Source organism: Anser anser, assembly GCF_964211835.1.
Source record: "Anser anser genome assembly, chromosome: 2".
Lineage (NCBI taxonomy): Eukaryota > Metazoa > Chordata > Aves > Anseriformes > Anatidae > Anser > Anser anser.
This window is the reverse complement of record NC_139721.1, coordinates 115,493,229-115,500,852: the sequence shown is the minus strand read 5'-3', so window position 1 is coordinate 115,500,852 and position 7,624 is coordinate 115,493,229. Positions and strand designations below refer to the sequence as shown.

The window sequence follows — 7,624 nt, the reverse complement described above, 5'->3', positions numbered from 1 at the left end:
AGGATGATGACCAATTTTTTTTTCGCTCTCACCATAGGAAAGATTTCAGTATGTATGTAACCCCTCCCTAATACTGGGGTAAAAAAAATAAGAATAAAAAAAATAAAAATATCCCTTGACACCCTACTTGGGAGAGGGCAGCTGGGAAGGTGCCAGCTGTAAGAGACATACCACTTTTGCTTCATACCTCCTCAGCCACCAGAGGCTGTAGGCACAGAGCAGAAACCTGGAGGAACTGAAGCTTCCTTCCCTCAGCTTGCCAAACCTTTTGTCACTGTTCAGCTGCTCGCAGGTTTGGCAGGGAGTCTAGAAAAACGGTAAGAGGTCAGGGCTGAAAGCAGGCTTGATATATTGAATATCCACATAGAACTGGCTGGGCTGATAAGAACTGAAAAATATCATGTGTATGTTCAACAAAAGTGCTCATTTCTTAATAATTTTGGATTCTGTCCCATTTTGCAGCGTATGTTTTCAGCAATTAGAGTTGATCTGTAATTGTCAAAGAAGCTACAGTTTTGGAGCTGCACAAGCATAATAAATTGTCCGTTTCTTTTTTAATGTAAATGAGTAGTTGACTAGATATAAATAAACAGAATACGTACATAAATGTCACCTCATTTCTTTAAGTCGGCAAAAGAAAAGTACGCTTTGAAGAAGGATTTATTTAGATTTAGAAAGCTGTATATTTTGTCTTTGGCTCTGATGAGGATGACCGATATAGGATACTAGCTCAAATGCAGAACCAGTTCCAACAGCAGCGTGCTGGCAGAGCTTAGAAAAGTCGCTTAATTGAATTGTCCCTGCCCAACAGGACAAAACTGAGCCATAATAACTGTCAAATTACTGCCTTTGCTTTAACATTTCTAGTGTTTTTTCCTGCGTACAGCTTTCTGTTAAATTAGTCCAGGTTAAGGATTGTTTTTATGCAAGAGGGGAATTTGTGGGGAATGAGCTGGTATGAACTTTAACAGTCTTTTGAGATCTTCACATAATAGTGGCCATAGCAATACAGAGCAGAAAGAGAAACACAAACAAAATGCTTTAATAACAAGACAGAGATCCATAGCCTTTCAAATTAAATGGTCTTCATAATGGAGAATGTTCAGTGCAATTAAAAGCACACCCAGGGGACATATTGACTCATACCCCCTTTTTTTTCCAGTTCCTCTTAGTTGGGAACTATGATATTTTGTGTGTTGTTGATACACACACTTCATTATACGTTTGTATCTTTCTCGCCATCAAGATGCGTAATTTCAATATATCCCAGACTGGGTTTTCTTCTCTTTAGTATAACAGTCCCTTTGGTATAAGCTCTCTTCAGAAATGTTACTTGCTTTCTGTACAAGAACTATCTTGAATAAATAATTAATTGTAAATACAAATACAAATCAGAACTGTAATTCTGCAAGTTTTATCATTAGCCCCTTTCTTACGAGTTTGATCTGTTACTCCTTCCGCTGTGTACCTGTAACTGAACATGACTACAAGTCTTTTACTCAGCTGCAGTAAACTTTACTGTGGGAATATTTTCAACATTCAGGAATGGATTGCTAAATATTCTCTTTGCTGTTTCCAACATTTTAATACTCTTTGTGATCTCTACAGCAAACTCGGCTTTGCTTCTTGCCTGGCTATCATAAGGGACAGTCAGTTGTAATCAAATTCTTGTTCTCAAATAAATATATGACCTAATTTAAAGTAAACTGAGATCTCGTGATTAAACCACGTAGTTCAGGAATGCTTAAACACTTCACTGCTCTATCCTCAATGGGTGCTATGGAAGCTTCTCACATTTTGCCTGGTTCCAGAAAGTCTGACTAGTCGCCTGTAATATTAAGGTATGTTTCCATGTTTTACTTTTCTTTGATAAGATCTGTTCTTTAGTTTGCTCTAACACCTGTTGAAGGTGTTATATACTTCTGTTTTATTTTGCCACATGTACTAGATTTTCTCCCAGCTAACAAGATTACTCATGCTCTAACCCATCTTGTCAGTACATGGTGTTTCTTGCTTTCTTTAGGTACATCTATTCCAGACTGACCCCCATTCTCATGAGAGTTTCTGTTCTCAGTGTTTTGGGTATGATGATTCAGTTGCCTGTATATAATATTATGTTCCATTTGCCTTGACAGCTCCATCATTCCTGGGAAGTACACGGGGCCACTTTTCTGGTCTTAGACCTTTTTGGCAGAATGATGGATAAGAACATGAGCACATCTTTATCCTGTGCTTTTTATTCTCAGATTCTTTTCCAACACTTTCTTGAAACTAGCACATGCTGTCACTGTTTGAGTAAAACTTTGTGTGCTTTTCTTATTTCTGCAGTCCTGTGGTAATATTAAGTTTCTTGTGTTATGATTTAATCACTTTGTTTTTCTGAGACAAGGCTGCTGTGGATAAGAAGTCAGCTCTATTCACAGGTCCCTGCAGTTGTTCAATAAATTCAAATGTTACAATTTCAGTATCACACACTGATGATGTTTAGGCGTAGCAATGATTTTTAAGATTCTTTGGTAGCTTCTGGGATTTTTCTCTTTGAAAATTTTGTTTCCTCCATCAGAGAGTTTGAACTTTTCACTGTGGAAGGATTATTGCAAAACAGTCCTTGCCAATGTGTTTGTTTCCCTGGTGAGATAAAAACTACCAATGGTCTCTTTTATAATAACAGTATTCTGAATCTCACCTCGCTGGATCAACCTGTAAGGTCAGCAGTAGTGCATGTACAGCATGCTTGTGTTCACTCTTTCTCCATTATGGTCTCTGTGCTTTGCATATGTCTAAGGTTTGCAAGAGATGTGGTATGATAATCTGCAAATTCTAATACTCTCTGAGTTAATACCTTTAAATGTAGGCTTAGTACAAATGACTTTTACTTTCCCAAAATCATTGGGTTTCCCTGGGAGGTCAGCAACTGCTATGTATGTGGTACAGAAGTCAAAAACAACTTAATCTTATTTTTGTTTGCGCTGAGTTTCAGCTACTAATGAGAAGGGGTTCATTGTTATGGAGTACCGCAGTTTCTACCAGACATTCCTTACATTGCATTCCTGACTATCATCGGCAGTGGTGATGATTTGTGAGGCTGGCTTCAGAGCTGGTGTTCTGCAGCTGCAAGGTTCTCTACTAACCTCACTCCCAACACTTAAACCTACCTGCCTGTTCCAAGGCGTGGTACGATGGCTGCCCTTGCTCATCCAGGAAGGCTGAATAGGGCTGGTCAAAATCTTGCTTGTTCCATGACTATCATGCTGTTTATGTAATTTGTAGATTATGTAAAATTATTGATAATGTTTTCTTTTTCTGTGCATTTCAGTGTTCAAATTATTCCTTATTCTTATGCAATATTTAGAGTGTACAGCAGATGCTGTACTGGTTGAATTACTTTCATCTGTTGTAGGTTTAACATGTTGAGAGGACATCACATTTTCTTCAGATACATACAGCAGCTTGGACTAACTCAGGAGTCAAATGCTTTGTTACTGAATAAACAGATTCACTGGTTCAGCAGAAAGCAGGGACTTTTATGTTGCATATTCTGAAGATCCAGGCTGTATACTCAGGATATCATTTGCATCCTGATTAGAATTCACAATGCCTTGAAGGTATTATCATCATTCCACAGAGTAATTTTCATTTGGCTTTGCCTGATTGCGCTTTTTTTAACCTTTTCTTGCAAAGTGCAAGCCTGGCACATTTATCATTATCCCAGTATCTTGCATTTGATTTCCTCATTGTTTGTGTACTTGTCTTCACTTCTAATGCTAATCAGAGCATTACAAACTATTAATTCCAACCTGCATTTCATTAATGTCGAATATGTACAAAACCCCATCTTCTGAGTCGCTGTGTTTTCTGTGCTGTTTATTTTCAGACTGTAAGCTCTACAATAGTGCTTTTTTTGCCATAATTATTATATATGATGTTATATGCAAGACATTTTAAATGAATTTTCTCATTAAGGTCTTTCTACCTTCATTTTATTTGTCTCCTCTGCTTGTGTATGCTTTAGCCTGTGTGTAAGTTTTCAGATTTGTATTTAGTCGCTCACTTACATGGTATTCTTCTTCAAATTATGTGTCTGCTCTTCTTAGGTCACAGTTTCACTAACACTTCAGACCAATGCCATAAGCTGGCATTGCTCCTGCAAAATGCAGGAGCAGGAAAGAAATTTCAAGTATGGAAGCCACTAAACAAAGAGAAAGAACTGGTGCTGACATATGCTAGCTGAAGGAAGCTTAAAGCTCTGAACAAGAAAAACTTTTCTGCAGATTTGATTCTTCCAGCAATGGCTATGTTGCATATTTTGTTGTAAAAACAAACAAACAAACAAAACCACACAATTTATATTAAAGGTTTTGATATGTTTAATTTTTTCATGTCAGTAAGAGAACTTGCAAGATTCTGTGTTTTGATAGATATTCAGGTAAAAGGAATAATGATAGCTTTACAGAAAACACAATTTAAACAAGAAAATATATTGTACATGCAGAATTATACAGACATTTCCTTTTGTATCTTTACAGAGGACTTAGAGCTTTACTTAGTTCATGCTGATGTAAAAGAAGTGTGAGAAATGGGGCCAGTAACACCAGGTGTCAGCAGGAAGAACAAAAAGAGGAAGCACAGCAAATCCTTTCTTCTTAGATCCATGACACAGCTGTAAAAAGATACATTTGTAGGATATGTTTTAGTGATTTTTTTTTCAGTTAATTTATTCATGCCTGTTGGAATTGGATTCTTCTCTGAGATTAAAACCATCCACTGTACAATCATAGCTGCAATTGGGATCTTCAGCTGGCATACCAGAGATTTCTGAAACTGATTTCAAACGCTTTTAAAGCAATATGGTATTCTCTAATTGTTTTACAGGGGCCATAAAAGAAGTTTTAGAGACAGCAAGCAAGGAACATGCAAGGAAAATATCAGCATGCTCACTGAAACGTACATTGAAGTCTTCAATTTTAGCAGGGCAGAAATAAAAGTCCCCCCTAGATATGTGATCAAGGAAGCAAAATTGAGAATGAATGTGATGAACATCATGTGGTGATCAGGAAGAGGGAGGAAATGGAGAGGACAAAGAAACAGAAAGAGCAGAGAAATCTGGGAAACATTTTCTTACACAGTAACCAGATACAGTGACAATTGCTAGCTTCAGAATTACCAGGTAGATGAAGCGAAATAGTGGTAAGAATGCAAAGCAGTATGCTTGTATGCATTATGGTGAAACACACACAAAAAAATTATAAGGAGAGTTTGGTGCAGCAACCACCAAACAAGTGCTTCTGTATCCTGTGGCCAGCACAGGCGTGCATGATGCCCGCAAGAGGCTGGCAATCTGTTAGCCCCAAGTTCTCTCCCCTGACATGCTCACTCCCAGGTAGCTGCTGGGATTCTTCTGTGAGCTTCTGTACGCGGCATCCACTCTCCTGTCTATGCAGGCAGCCTCATTTAAGTCAGGCAAATCTCATCACATCAAAATATGTATTTACATATTGTTGGACACAATGCCTGTAGGCAATTATAGACACAGTACGGACACAGTATATGGTATAGACAAAAACTACTGCTTTTACATCAGGTCATCTGGTCATAGTCCACAGAATAGTTTCCTAATGAAGAAAAGGCATATATTTGCTGCATACTTATGTGAAGTTCAGGTTTCCTTTAACCATTTATGATAGTAAAACTGGCTAAATAGCTGTCATTAATATGCTGTGTATGCACAGACTAATTTTTTTTTTCAAATCTGTCATATTCAACTAAATTCAACTACAGCACACAAAAGTATTTGGCCTATTTGTGATTCCTGGACTAATTTCAGTTTCTTACAAGTAGGTTGTACATTAAATCTGCATGCTTGAAAATACTGTATTTATTAAAAAAAAAAAAAAAGTAGGATTGTCTGTTTATTTTGCTTTTGTTTGAAAACATCCAGTCTTATTTAAAAAAAAAAAATCACAATTGTGTAAACATCATCTAAAATATTTTAGTTTAAAAGCTATTGCATCAAGGAACTATAAGGAAGAACAATGATGGGAATGTTAATGAAATTTTAACTCAATTTAAATTAAATAAAAGCTTCTTCTTGGCCTTTGTTTATGTATACACAGTGCATGTCATTGCCACTTGTCCCACCGTGAAGGATTTCTGCTCACTCTGACAAGACCCTTTTCAGTCTCAGCAGTACATCTCAAGTCCTTGTTCCTTACAGGTCAATTGGTTTTTCTCTGCAAGAAGTCTCCAATCACGCAGACTTGTTTCTCTCTGCTGTTGGTGTGGACCTTCACTTTTCTACTTCTTGGTTTTCCTTCTGACCATCCTTTCTGTTTTTTTTTTTTTTTTTTTATGTTGTTGTTGTTTTTTTCAGTATTGGATTTTGTTCCTGGGCTCAGGTTCCATGATGCCTCTGTTGTGTGTCTTCTTCTGGTTTTGTGGAACTGAAATCTCTTTTCTTTTTTATCCCTAACAGCCTATCTTCACTTTTCTTCTGCTTCTCATTAACATTCTGCAAAGCATGGAGCAAGCTCTGTTCCTCAAAACTACTTCCCTTTCACTCTACAGACCCTTCCTCCTCACTACTCTCTTGGGCTTATGTTACAACTAGTGGCCTGCTGCTGCTTGAAGGGTGGCTCTGCCCCTTGCTTGCAACCACACAGTCTTGTTCTTTCTCTTGTGCAACCTCTGACACTCATCTGACTGTGCTGTTAGCTGTTTCAGGAATCTATCGGAAAGCTATCCTTAAATCCTTCTGATTTAGCTTACTTATGGGCTAACCTTGGGGCCACACGTACAGGTAACCAGGCACAAAAAAGCAACGCAGTGTGCAGCTGAGGGTGAGAGGTGGAAGGGACCAGCCTTTTAAATGATACATAAGCATTACATTTCGTAGCAGTAACATGAAGTTGCTATTTTAGGGATGAGTTAAATGAGACTTTTGAGATGACGTAAGAGTGCTGTGCTACCAAAGGGATGGGCTTGTTCCTCCCAGACAGTTTCAACTCTTCCTTTATACTTACTCCTGATACTGTTATGACCTTAGGGTGAATTCGTTTGGTTCACTCATCTGGCAGAAGATAGACAAAGAAAAAAATAAATTAGTTTTCTGTCAGGTTTGTAGACTGAATCACTCACTGAGGAATCAGCAGAGGCAGCCCCCAGGAAGCTCAGGAGCATGCGGTTCCTCCACAGAAGTGGAGAAGAGCAGGCTGCCTGTGGGTTGACTTATGTCCCACCTAACTGCACCCACCGGCACCCCTGGGGGCTGCTCTGAGGACAGACTGTTGGGCTAGGGCCTGCGATTTCTGCGTGCTCCTTGTAACGTTGTCCCCTGTTCTGCCACCCGGCACATCTCCCTCTGTGTCTTTGCATCTGTAAACCTTTGGGTCATTTCTGATGGGTTGTTCAGGGTCAGACCTTGGATTCGTTTGTACCTATTTGAGGTTAACATACATCCTATGGCTCCTGAATCCTGTTACCAACACGGCTGCAATGTCGTGAGACACGGTTCTGGTCTTCCTCACCGATGAATAAAACCTCCTCTGACAAACGGTCCAGCGAGCTGCAGAAGCATCAGGATGTTTCTTCCTCTGTTTTTCTGTGTTTTATGACCAGACCCACTAGG

The 7,624-nt window shown here is 38.7% G+C and overlaps 1 protein-coding gene and 1 long non-coding RNA gene across 3 annotated transcripts in view; one reads left to right on the top strand and one right to left on the bottom strand.

Moving 5' to 3' along the window:
- The first annotated feature begins 1,753 nt into the window (after positions 1–1,753).
- TRAK1 (trafficking kinesin protein 1) overlaps positions 1,754–7,624 on the top strand; it is a 136,799-nt gene continuing 130,928 nt past the window's right edge. For both annotated transcript variants that reach the window (XM_083825668.1, XM_083825663.1), the window contains exon 1: positions 1,754–1,841. The gene's annotated coding sequence lies outside the window, so the exon portion shown is untranslated. The remainder of the gene's footprint in view (positions 1,842–7,624) is intronic.
- Positions 4,344–7,568, bottom strand: LOC310894951. Its single transcript, XR_014580313.1, has 2 exons — positions 7,434–7,568; positions 4,344–7,066 (listed from the first exon to the last, which is right to left on the bottom strand). It is a non-coding gene; the product is annotated as an uncharacterized lncRNA (long non-coding RNA).